Source organism: Gordionus sp. m RMFG-2023, chromosome 1 (assembly GCF_954871325.1).
Source record: "Gordionus sp. m RMFG-2023 chromosome 1, tfGorSpeb1-WG-v2, whole genome shotgun sequence".
Lineage (NCBI taxonomy): Eukaryota > Metazoa > Nematomorpha > Gordioida > Chordodea > Parachordodidae > Gordionus > Gordionus sp. m RMFG-2023.
Window position 1 is genome coordinate 36,152,292 of NC_088775.1, and position 13,205 is coordinate 36,165,496.

The following is a 13,205-nucleotide window of genomic DNA, read 5'->3' on the forward strand; positions in this document are numbered from 1 at the left end:
TATCTATTTAGTTCCACACACAAAAAAACTAATTTTGTTTTAATATAAGGAAGAGAAAAAAAAATTTATTATCAAATTTAATTCATTATAAAATTTTCAAATTTTCTAGGCAACACACTATTTCTAACTGGTCTTTGAACGTTGCGATTCTGATCATTCACTTGTACATTTTGGTTTTTTGGTTCATCACCTCCCCTTCTAAAATTCAATGTATAAGGTGATGCATTATTATTAACATTCGCTTTAAAAACTGTTGCACCATTAGAAGAAAGTTCTACATTAGTTGATCTTTTTTTTATTTGGTCCAAGTGTCTTTTTATAATTTTGTTCCCAGTATCTATATCATACAACAAATTTCCGTTTTTGCGCATTATTGTACCTTTTTCCCAATTATTATCTTTAAAAGTTTTATACCATATGCTGTCTCCTATTTCTATATCCCTATCTATTGATATCTTGCGATTTAGTATATGATCTCTTTCATCCCTCGGTTTTATCAACTCCCATTTTGTCCTAATCATTCTGGAGAACATTACTTCGCTTGGTATTTTGTTGGTCGTTGCGTTGGGTGTATTACGATAATTAAAAAGAAACTTTTCTAGAGCTATGTCTACGTCTATTTTATTATTATTTTCCATATTCCTTTTCATATTCATTTTCATTGATCTAATCATACGCTCACATTGGCCATTGGACTGTTGGTGGTGAGGTGCGGTGAGTAAGTGTTCGATTTCGTGATCTTCGCAAAATTTCTTAAATAATTTACTGGTAAAGTTAGTTCCATTATCACTGACTATTCTATTAGGTATACCAAATAAACTTATTATTTTCATCAATTCTTTAATCGTTGATTCCGTAGTTGTGTTTCTCATTCTCCTAATAATAGGAAATTTGCTGAAGGCGTCAACACATACCATAAAATTATTATCTTTGAACTTTGCAAAGTCTATGTGTACGCGCTCGAATACTTTCGTTGCTGTTTCCCATGGGTTTTGAATATTATGAGGATTGTCTGCGTATTTATTGCAAGCATCGCAATTCTTTACCCTCCTGATCTATTTCTGCATTTAAATCAGGCCACCACAGATACTCTCTCGCTAATGATTTTGTTTTTCCAGCACCGAGATGCCCATTATGCAACTCTTGCAAAATCTCTTTTCTCATACCTTTCGGTATTATGATCCTATTCTCTTTAAAAAGGCAACCTTTGATTAAACTCAATTCCAATACCATATTTTTATACGTTTTGTTCTTTATCTGCTCATGATTCCTTATATCGTTGATTACTTCCATTAGTTCTTGATCAATATTTGTTTCTTTAACTATTCTTTTAAAATTTATTGGTGTGTCCCAAAAATTGTCATCAATTATTTCGTCATCTAACTTTTGTACCATCTCTTCTGTATTCATTAGTGGTAATCTGGACAAACAGTCTGGTACAATATTTCGTTTCCCGGGTCTATGAACTATCGTAAAGTCATGCGCTCCCATAGCCAAGTTCCATTTTTGGAGTCGCATTGATATGGAAGAATTGTCCTTGAGTCCCTTCGTAAATATATACACGAGTGGCTTGTGGTCGGTAATTATTACAAATCTTGTGCCTATTAAATACTCCTGGAATTTTTTAACCGTGTAAATTACCGACAAAGCTTCTCTTTCGATATTGGTATAATTTAACTCTGATTTCAATAGTGCTCTTGACGCGAAAGCGATGGGTTTTTCTTTGCCATCACCCTCAATATGAAATAAGACTGCGCCTAAACCTTTCTTTGAAGCATCAGTTGCAATGCCCACTGGTAGATCCGGGTTATAAAAATTTAACGTAGGCGGAGTGCTTATGAGTTTTTTTAGGTAATCAAAGCTTTCTTGATGTGTACTATCCCATGACCACTTGTCTTTATTTACTATTTTGTATAAGGGATCGGCGATGTCAGCAAAATTGCACAGAAATTTTCGATAATAGCTCGCCATCCCCAAAAAAGTTGCCAACTCTTCTTTTGTCTTAGGTTCCGGCATATTAGAAATAGCCTTTATTTTATGTTCGGATGGATTCCATTGTCGTCTATATCGTGACCTAGAAACCTTAGTTTTTTTTTCAAAAATATACTCTTTGTGAAGTTTGGTGTAAGCCCATACTTTGATATTTTGTCAAATACCATTTTTATGTTGTTCACGTGAGCTTCATCATCCTCCCCAGTAATCAATAAGTCATCAATATAAAACACGACGTCTTTCATGTTCCCGAAAATATAGTCCATAGTTTGTTGGAATATTGCTGACGAAGTTTTTAATCCAAACGGAAGTCTTGTAAACCTGAAATAGCCTTTATGAGTTGAAATAGTGAGAAAATCTCTTGATTCTTTGTGTATTGGAACTTGAAGAAATGCATTTTTAAAGTCGATCTTTCTAAATTTCTTGCCTTTCGATAACTTTGCCATAAGGTCATTGATGCGTGGAATTGGGTACTTGAAATCCTCTAACGCAGGATTAATAGTATTCTTGAAGTCAGCACATAGACGAATTGAACCATCGCTCTTGACAACAGGAGTGAGAAGACTGGCCCATCTTACCTCTTCAATAGGTTCGATTATTTTGTCGCTTATCCACTTCTGTAGTTCTTTTGTAACCAAGTCAATTCTTGAATAAGTTACACGCATGGGAGGTATGATTTTCGGTGTAGCACCTTGTTTTAGATGTAGTTTGACATAATTGCGTAGTATTTGTTTCTTGCTAAGTTTTGACTCGCATTGTTTGATCAGTTCTTGAATAGTATTGTCATAATCTTCTTCGACTAAGTTTACAAATCTATCTAATATATTTCTAAAGACTGCTATCCAGGTCCTTCCTAACAGTGCAATCTTATCACTCTGGACTACATAAGCAGTTAAGATTTGACTTTTGTCTTCGAATTTTGCCTTGACTTTGGTAGTTCCTAAAACATTTATTGTGTTTCCATCATAACCAGTTAATTTAATATCTGATTTATTAAAGATTTTTACTCCAATCTTTTTCGCAATATGAATCGGTAGAATACTATACCTTGACCCGGTGTCGATCTGCATCAAAATAGGCATGTCGTTCAAATATACCGTGACCTTATAAGCATCGTTAGCTGTATAATTATTATCGGTATCCATATTGTTTATGTCTAAATTGTCTAAATTGTATAAATTATATTCTTTTCTTTCTAGTTTGTCATTATCATCTTCTTTTATCTTTTCTATATTTACAGTGTTTACTTTATTTGTATATCGTGATTGATTATTGTCGTTGTTATGATATTTACAATTGCATACTTGATTAGTTCCTCGATTTCCAATATTATGATTATCGTTATATCTTTGAATACATCTTGAATCGTTATAATGTCTGTTATATCTGTAATTATAATCATTATTAAATCTATTATTATTATAGTCATTTTTATTATAACTAGCTCTATTATCAAATCTCGAAGAATTATTGTACGATCCTGGATAGTTTGCTCTGACGTTGTAATAATTCGCGTTATAATTCTGATATCTAGGGTTGTAATTATTTCCTGGGAACTGGGGTTATAACTATTTCCTTGATAAATATTTTTTTGAAAGTCATGGCCTCTTGCTGTCCATCGTTGTCTGTTATCGTTATTCGATCGTGGATTATGTCTATCGTCGTATCTGACCACCTGTTTGTTTTCTTCAACTTTTATGCCTCTTTGTCTTTCCAAATGTTTTACGCTTGTTTCTTCTTCAGTCTTTTCACTTAAAGAAATGTTTTCAACTTTAGCTATTATATTTTCTTTTAATTCTGTCTCCTCAAAATCATCTCTTAAAATAAAGACTTCTGCTAACGTAATATTCTCTTTCAACGTAATTTTCTGCCTGATACTTCTGCTATTTGATGAAATTTTTACTTTTTCAATGACTCTACTATCGCTTAACGAACATTCATTTTGTAAAATACATAATCTACTTACCCAATTGATGTAACTTTCATTTTTACCTTGTACAGCTGCATTGAATAATAACAATTTCGAACTTGTAGATTTCCTCGGGTGTAATAACCTAAATTTTTCAATCAATATCGATAGATTGATGAAATCGGTAGGTGAACATATCGATTTGAGCTTGATGTATTCTTCGTCTGGTAGTCTTCTTGTGAAGGATCCTGCTTTTTCGATATCAGAGATCTGAGCATCGTTGAATATGTCTTCGAAACGACTTAGAAAAACATCGCCATTACCTGTGTATGTTGGAAATTCAATATTAATATTAACGTTATTATTTGAGGTCTGTTTCATAATTTATAATTTACAATATCCTTGAATTTTTCTATTTTATAGTATTGGATTTTATAAAAATTTTAAGAAGTTAATTTATATTTAATATTTTAGAAAATTTTAATTTAGGATGCTGCCACCATGAAAAGGTTGCAGAAATCAAAGGCAGAAATCAAATGTTATAAACGTATATTACGTCAATTTATTGATATTTAAATTTAAAAAATATATGATCACATAATTCAAAATAGTTTCCTATATATATTGACAATTTAATTTAATGTAGTTTATAATAAATTGATCTTTTTTTTTAAAGTTAAAATAAAAAATTGAACATTAGTTTATTAAGTAAATTGATTTATAAAATATAAAATTTAATATTAGTTTATAAACAAATTGATTTTTAAAATATAAAAGTTGTTTTTAACAAAAAGAAAGAAACAATTCTTATTACATTTGAAATATATTAAGTTACGCCATAAATAGCTTAAGGATGTAAAAAAAAACAATTTTTTAAAGTTAAGATAAAATACATGAGTGTCACTGTTTAACATAACAATTTTTTAAAGTTAAGATAAAATACATGAGTGTCACTGTTTAACATAGTTAAATTTAACTCAATTTTTTGGAATTCTATAGTTTTAAATATTTCAAACTTCATATAACATATTAATTTAATTCATTTTTAGAATTTGCTTAAAACTTTTTTAGCTTGACATAACATATTAATGTTAGCACATTGTAACATTATTTTACATTTTACTTAGATTAATGCAAATATATATTGCATTATACTATATTATTTATGCATATATTCATAGTACATATTATGTATATATTCCTTAGTATGCATATTTTAGGTTGGTTTCTAACATCATGTCCATTAGATTATATATAAATATAGATCTCTATCAACGCTAACATTATATTATGTATATATTATTTTAACATATATTAGACTATATATATATTTGTTTGGACGAATATCGTATATATTTTATATTATATATATTAGTTTATCGCTTATTTTATCTCCCTTTTCTCTCACTCGCTAATATTTTTATGACTACCTCCCAAATATGTTTCTATTTTACTAATTCTGTCTATTTATTAATTCTATTTATGTTTTTCTTTTAATTCAAACGACTTTTTCAGGAAATTATTATTTTTTCTTATATATCTTTGTCTTGACTAAAAATATAACGAATAAATAAAATTTTATTTTTAATATTTCATATTTTTAACTTTCTAGGCGCCACTGTTATATTAATTTCTTTTTGTTTCTCTTAAAATAAAAGTTTTTTCTAATATTGGGCGCCATCGATCTCTCTTTTCTTTACATTTAAATTTTCTCTTTCTTGCTTTTTGGGAATGTCTTATACAACTTGTTATTAATATTTGTATTTATTTATTTAGAGCTTAATATCATTTATAATTTTGGTTATTGTAAAGTGATTAGGTTATCCCACCCTGAATTTTTCCCCCTTATTATTGTTTTACTTATTTATTTTTATTAATCATTTCCTTTTCCATAGTCTTCTATTAAACAAAATTTTTGTAAAGTTTTACTTTTACTTTTTATACGCGAGCTGTATTTTATTTCCCATCAAATTTTAAATCTTTTTCTATTATAATGTCTATGTCAACTCGGTTTCCAAATGTCTTGTGGTTTTTTGAGTGAACCAAAATTTTTTTTTTTTATGCTATAGGATGTGATGGCTATAGCTCACTAACTCTTTAATTTCTGTGGTCTTCGTTTTTTGGGTAGTTACTTAGGTAGGATTTGTTCCATCCCACTGCAGCAGTTCCGCTCTCCCATATTTTATTGAAAGAGGGCAAATAGGTAGCGAGATATTGTTATAGGTGCTATTTTTGGTTTTTTTGCTGTGACAGTATCTAACCCCGGAGCCTTGTTTTCCCTTAGTTTTTGACCACTTGTTATTTCATTTATGGAGAAACCAATCGACAGGGGGGGGGCGAGGTTTGTAATTATGTTTGTTGGTAGAGTCTTTCCGTGAGTGATAGACCATCATATAACAATCAAGCCATAATGCCTTTTGTTAATCCTGGCCAACAATTACTTTTCTATTTCCTAAAACTTACGGAGCCTATTTCTGCGTCATAGTTCCTTTCTCTCATATCTTTATCAATATCAAAGACCTTTTTCGCTATATAATCTATCTATCACTCCATAGAGTATTTTGTTTCTCTGGAAAAAGAGAAAAAAAACCTTTGTTGTGTGGTGTTCGTTGCTGGATAGTCATAAACCTATTACTGACTAGTTTTTGCCTATTCACTGGAATTTTCACCTATTTAAACAATTTGCGGTAAACCCATTAGCTTTTTCTTATTTTCGTGAAAATTCTAATTTCAATTGATATGAACACATTCTCAATTATTGATAGTAATTATCAAGGCTTACATTAAAGATGTTAAACTTAAACTTAGCCACCATCCACCCTTAAAGTAATTAAATTATTCTTGCAGTTCTTGGGTATAGGCTTTTGTTTTGCCCATTTCTTTTTGTTTATTAGCCTATAGACGTTTAAGCAACAGTTCTCGGACTGTTGCGCGTACAAGTACGTGCGGCTTACCCACAAACATGTGAAGGGCTCCTCATTTTTTCTCCCCTTAATTAACTATCCAGTTTGATGAATTTTTGAGGAAAACCTAGCGTAGCTCTGTTGTATCCACAACCAGAGGGCCAAAACGCTTTTATCACGTATCACGTAAAATATACTCATGGAAAAAAAAAGATATTAATTTATGTAGGGGAGCCCATATTTTTATTTAGATTTTTGTTTTGTAATTGTAAAATTGTAATTCATGATTTATATTAAAGGTAGGACAATATTTCATAAAAAAAATAGTTTGGGGTTCATAAATAGGATTTTTTTAAAAAAATATATATTATTAACTATCTTAATCCTCAAAATTAGCCTCTTAATTAGCTAATCGATTATGTCTAACACTATTCTTGAAGATTATAATTTTCCATATTTAAATCAGGAAAAAGCTTAAATAAGATAATTTGCATACATAACGTTTTTTTCAAATGGTTTTTGGGTAATGTTACGATAAATCCTTTATTTGCAAACAAAGGATAATAATTTTAGGAATTTCGATTAAGTTCATGTTATCAATTTCCGTTAAATAGAGTTTAAAATTCCTAAACCCGAATTAAACCCTAATTTGGCAATCTAGCAGATATTTTTCTCCTAATATTGTACAATAGTTAAAAATAAAATATTAAGATCTAAACATGCCCATTAAGAGAAATGCGATGGTGAAAATTTTTTTACGAGTAACCATATTTATTTTTTACCCCCGCTCCCAAGTTACACTATATTAAGGTAGAACTAGACTTATTTGATACCCATCCATCATATCAATATTTGGTGCTGATAAAATTATTCCTGACCTACGTAGTAATTGCCATCGAATTGACCTCTAATAGGCATATATTGAGAATTCCAAAAATAGTTTAAGTTATTTATTTTTTTTATTTATTATCTTGGAGAAAAATTATTATTAAAAATATAAACATTTAATTAATATTAAAAAAAATAAAAATAGAAAAAATTATAAAAAAATAACAAAATAAATAAAATATAATATTATACCTCCAGAAACTTCTTGTTTTTATAGACAATTTTTTGTAAATTTCTAAAAAAATAAAAACAACAAAACCAATCCCTTATTTTTTTGAGTATTTTTAATATATACAAAGGTACAGTAAATAATGCCCATACGTTTATAATGGCAATAAAAATACCTGAAGATATTTTGACCTAGTTTACATAGTATTTTATAATTATTTAACATGCATTAATAAAATTTACATTTTTATATTTTTTTGAAAAAAATATTATAATTAAAGCAACGTTTTTCATGATCAGTTTTATGAGTAACTATATCAAATATTTCCCCCTCAGGTTATACTCATACTCATCATATTAAGGTAAAACTAGGCTTATTTGATGCATAAAATAATCCCCCCCCCCTCTAGTAAAAGCTTCACCTAACGAGAGGTAGCATTTGACTTGTTGCCTGTTCATTAGGTTTTTTAAATTATCTATCGATTGATACCTCTAATATAATAACCATATATTTATATAATTTAATAATCAATAAGTAATAACTTAAAATATATGGGTCTGTGCTCGGGGTTCATGCCATAGCTGATTTAGTCGATTTTAGAGCCAAGTGCCATGTCTGGGTATTTATTAAACAACCAACAATTAACAACACCAATATAAGTAATCGAGTTTCATAAAATTTAAGTTAACCTGTTGAGTTCACCATTCAAATTCATAACTTGAGTCGCGACTTATGTTTTAGTGCAGAGGATGGAAGAGTTGTATTATATTTAATAAAAAAAATTTTAATTCGGGGGATTTATTAAAAATATTTAATGAATTATCTTTATTTTGAAAAAAGCTTAATAGATCATCTTCAAAGGGATCTTCATTCATTTCCTCATCAAAAATTTTTTATCTTTATCAGAAAATATTTTAGTATGTGTGTTAGATAGAGGAATTAGTTCTGTTCTTTCTTTATCAAGATCTTTTTTCAAACTAGAAATAAGTTCTAGCATTCTTCTTTTGTTGACCTCTAATTTTATCCAGTGCCAATCCAATTTAAATAGCGGGTGAATTATTGCGAATAGTATATATTCATCTTCATAGATGTGTTTGAATCTAATGAAAATAAAATGCAAGCACTTTATTCCTTTTATCTATGCCTTCCAGGAACAAAACTTAAATTATCTAAAGCTATTTTTTTAAGTTTTAATATTACAATAGTTATCGTGGGAGTGAGATATATAAATGCATTTTTTCTTCGATCTTTAAAATTGAAAGGATCGTAGCAATCGGTTCCATAACCTATAAAATCATATATATACATATTATATTTCTTAATTAACACTAACCATACAATATTCATCCATGAACTGTCGTTATCTGAAAATCTCTTGTAATTCTGATTTATCACAAGATTAGTCAAATTTTTGGCAATTCTTCTTAATAAGGCTATCTATTAATTTCACGGAGTTATAAAGAGAGTTCTGATGTATTTGGATAGATTTCTCTATTTACATTATTAGAATAAGACAGAATTTTCTTTTATTTTATTATTATAAATTACATATTATTTTTTCCTCTTTCAACCAAAAATATTATTTTTTCCTCTTTTAACCAAATACAATTTTCCTTTTATATCTTTTTTTTAACAATAAAAAAATAACCAATTATGTAAAATAAAAATACAAATTGATATCAAAAAATGTAATGTTAAAATCATATATAAAAAAAACGTTAATCAAAAATAAAATTTGTTTAACCGAAAGGTATAACAAACAATCAGATTATTTAACATTCCACCCTCGAAAAGAAATCCGGCTTGTGCTTTCCTTGGATATGTTGAGTGGTAGCGCCCTTAACGTATGATCGCCACGCAATACGCCACCCATGTCCATGGTGCAGTCTTCTTTTCAAACCGAACGATGGCTTGGTAAGGTTAAGGCAGCCCTTAGCTAACTTCCCAATCGGATCGCTTGTGCATGGTATTGGACATCTAGATTCCTATCGAGCAAGGTTTATGTTGTCCTTCAGCCAGTCATCCAATTTCTGAGTCGTTGCATCGATCCTGGCTCACGGAACACTCATTGAAGATATGATCTTAGGCACAGCATCGGGCTTCAGGTGAACTTTCTCTTGTCTGACCATTTTGGGTTTGTAGGAGTAAGTTGATTTGAGGTCTTTTTTTGTTGTCAAGGTTACCTTCTGGAGATCATTCTCTACGTTACACACTAAGAACGTTTTTAATAAGTTATTGAAGGCGTGGAGCCACATATGCCCTATCAGGGGGATCTTATCACAATCCGCCACTATAGCCTCCAGCGTTTGTGAGTTACCTTCAAACTTAACGTTCACATTGACCAGACCTAATACATTGATGGCGCTGTCTTCATACCCTGTCAGTTTCATATCCGTTTTACGCATCGTGGTTATGCCTACAGTCTTAGCTGTATGCTTCAGAAGTATTGTGTACCTTGTATCGGTGTCTACTTGCATCAACGTGGGTATGTTGTTGATGCTCACCATTACGTTGTATGCGTCATATCTGGTATCGTTGACCCCCCGATTGTACACTTCCAAATTGCAGATTATATTCTTTAAGGTCTGTGTTGAGTTGTCGTAGTTGTTATCGTTGCGATTGTCGAAACGGTTGCGGTTATCGTGACAATTATCGTAGCTTTGATCAAAATGATTGTCGCGTGGAAGTTGTCGTGCCGTCCGTCGAATCGTTTGTCGCGGCCGTTGTCGTAGCTTATCTTGTAACGTTCATCAAATAGTTTGTCGCTGCAACATAACGTTTTTCGAAATGTTGTCCGTGGCGGTCATTGATGAACTGGAGTTGCTTGATAAGAGATTTACCATGTGCATGAGAGTCCTGAATGGGTTTTATGGTTACGTGGGCTATTTTTGACTCTGCTCATGTGATTAACCTCTTGTACTCCAGGTGATTCAGTGGCGTAGCTAGGAATTTTCCTTAGAGGGGGTCCATACATATAAAAGCCCTCTTTAACGGGCCTTCGGCTCTTTTGCTCGGCCTTCGGCCGGGTTTATCTTACAAATCATAACCATATCTTCGATAATATATAATAAATATGTTTTTTAAATGCATCAATAATTTGTTTTATAATTTAGTAGATTATTCTCAATGACTTTATAATAATACTATCCAGATAATTTCAATAGTAATAAAATACTCTTCCACAAACATCAAAACCAGAAAAATATAAATATTATTGGTATTTATTTGATATAAAGTCACCACTTATAAGTCTTTTGAACGTATAATCTAAAAATAAATTTTTGCTCTGGGAGGGGTCCAAACCCGAAAACCACCCCCGTAGCTACGCCACTGAGTGATTCATTCAAATAAAACAATTTCATCACGCCCTTGATGTCACTTGGCTCCGCAGTGTCTTCCTCTAGACCTAGATTGTAAATATCTACTATAGTCATAGAGCTCCTGATTGCTTTTCTGACATCTTTAGAATTCGAAGCAACTCTCCCTTTCTCAATAATGTGCTGAATACCATTGAATTTGCATTCTTTATTGAGTCGGCTACGCGTGTGACCCAGCCGAAAACGTCTCCTCCTTGCCTTGAGTAGCAGCATAAAATAATGAGAGTTTGGCGTTCTTAGTCTTCGACGGATGTTGTAGCTTGAATTTGCCAAGAAGAGCGATTGGGTTCTGGAAGTCTGCCTCCGTGCAAATTGCTCCAATGTTATTGAATTCGTCATCTGGAAGACTTTGGAGAAACAACGCGGCCTTTTCTCCGTTGGAGATCTTGTTAGTGTCGAAGAACTTTTGAAATTTCCCTATGTAAGCGCTGTCATCGCTACTAAATTTAGGGAAATCAACGAATTTGGTTATATATATGGAATTATTCAATGCATCCATCGTAAAAGAATTATAATCGATAAAAGCGTAATATAAAATTCATGTACATTGCAAAATCAAGATCGAATTTTGAGATAATACTTACGCGAAGTTCGGACGTAATTTGGCCTCCATGATGTATTTGGATAGATTTCTCTATTTATATTATTAGAATAAGACAGAATTTTTTTTTATTTTATTATAAATTACATATTATTCTTTCCTCTTTTAACCAAATACAATTTTCCTTTTATATCTTTTTTTTAACAATAAAAAAATAACCAATTATGTAAAATAAAAATACAAATTGATTATCAAAGAATGTAATGTTAATATGATATATAAAAAAACGTTAATCAAAAATAAAATTTATTTTACCGAAAGGTATAACAAACAAAATCAGATTATTTAACAAGTTCCATCTTGTTATAACCGGTATCAGATATCTTACCATGTTTTCCTTAAAAATGGCTGCATAATTGAAGATTGCCCATGTTTATTCCACAAAAGCTTATACTTAGTAAATGTAATTTTTGAAATGGTTTTAAAATGGACATCGTTACGTGCCCTCTGAATGTCAACACTTGCAATGGGATTTAAAGTGTGTGCTGAACAGAAATGATGCTAGATAAGTATACAATACTATCATTAATATTTTGATTTTCAAATAGATCAAATAATGGCAGAGGAACTATTTCATAATTCGATTCCTCTCCTTGTTCATATACTCTAATAATTTTTAATAAATATATTATAATTTTTTTCCTTGAAAGCTTTTCTATAATTCTAGCATTGTCGGTAATGCATTTGGTCACTTTATTTTGTATCTAATATGTAGTAAAAATTTCAAAGATTATTTTGCTATATAATCAAAGGTGGGTTTTTGGTTTCGCCTTTTGCAATCTAAGCAGGCTGAAACTCTCTCACGAGTGTCTGGGTGGAGCCAGTGTACCGCCATCCCAAGAACTCTTTTTAAGACAATATTATCAATCTATAAAATTTATATTTTATATACCGATGATAAGCAGTGGCGTCACTAGGGAGGGGCGCGCAGAGGCTCGAGCCCCCTGAAAAATTTGAATAGCCCCTTGAAGCAAAAATTTTTTTTTTAAATTGCCCCTATATCCCCTTGAACTAAAAATAAATTTTTTTGATTGCCCCCTGAACGATTTCTTTTATAATTCTATATAATATATCGATTTAATTTTAGTATTTAAAAATTAATGAGACTATCTAAATTTTTATTAAATGAACACTATTTTAATTATTAGATTAGATTAATACATATAAATTATATTTTCACTATGTCAGCTTGCAAATTCTATGTTAAAAATAGAATATAAATATCACTCACTAAATATTAATTTAGCATTAACAGTTGAAGCTTAATTGACTTTTATTATTTAAATTATAATATAACCCTAATTAAATTAATATAATCATTTATTAATTGAAAATTAGCAATTTTAATATTGTAAGTATCCGAGTT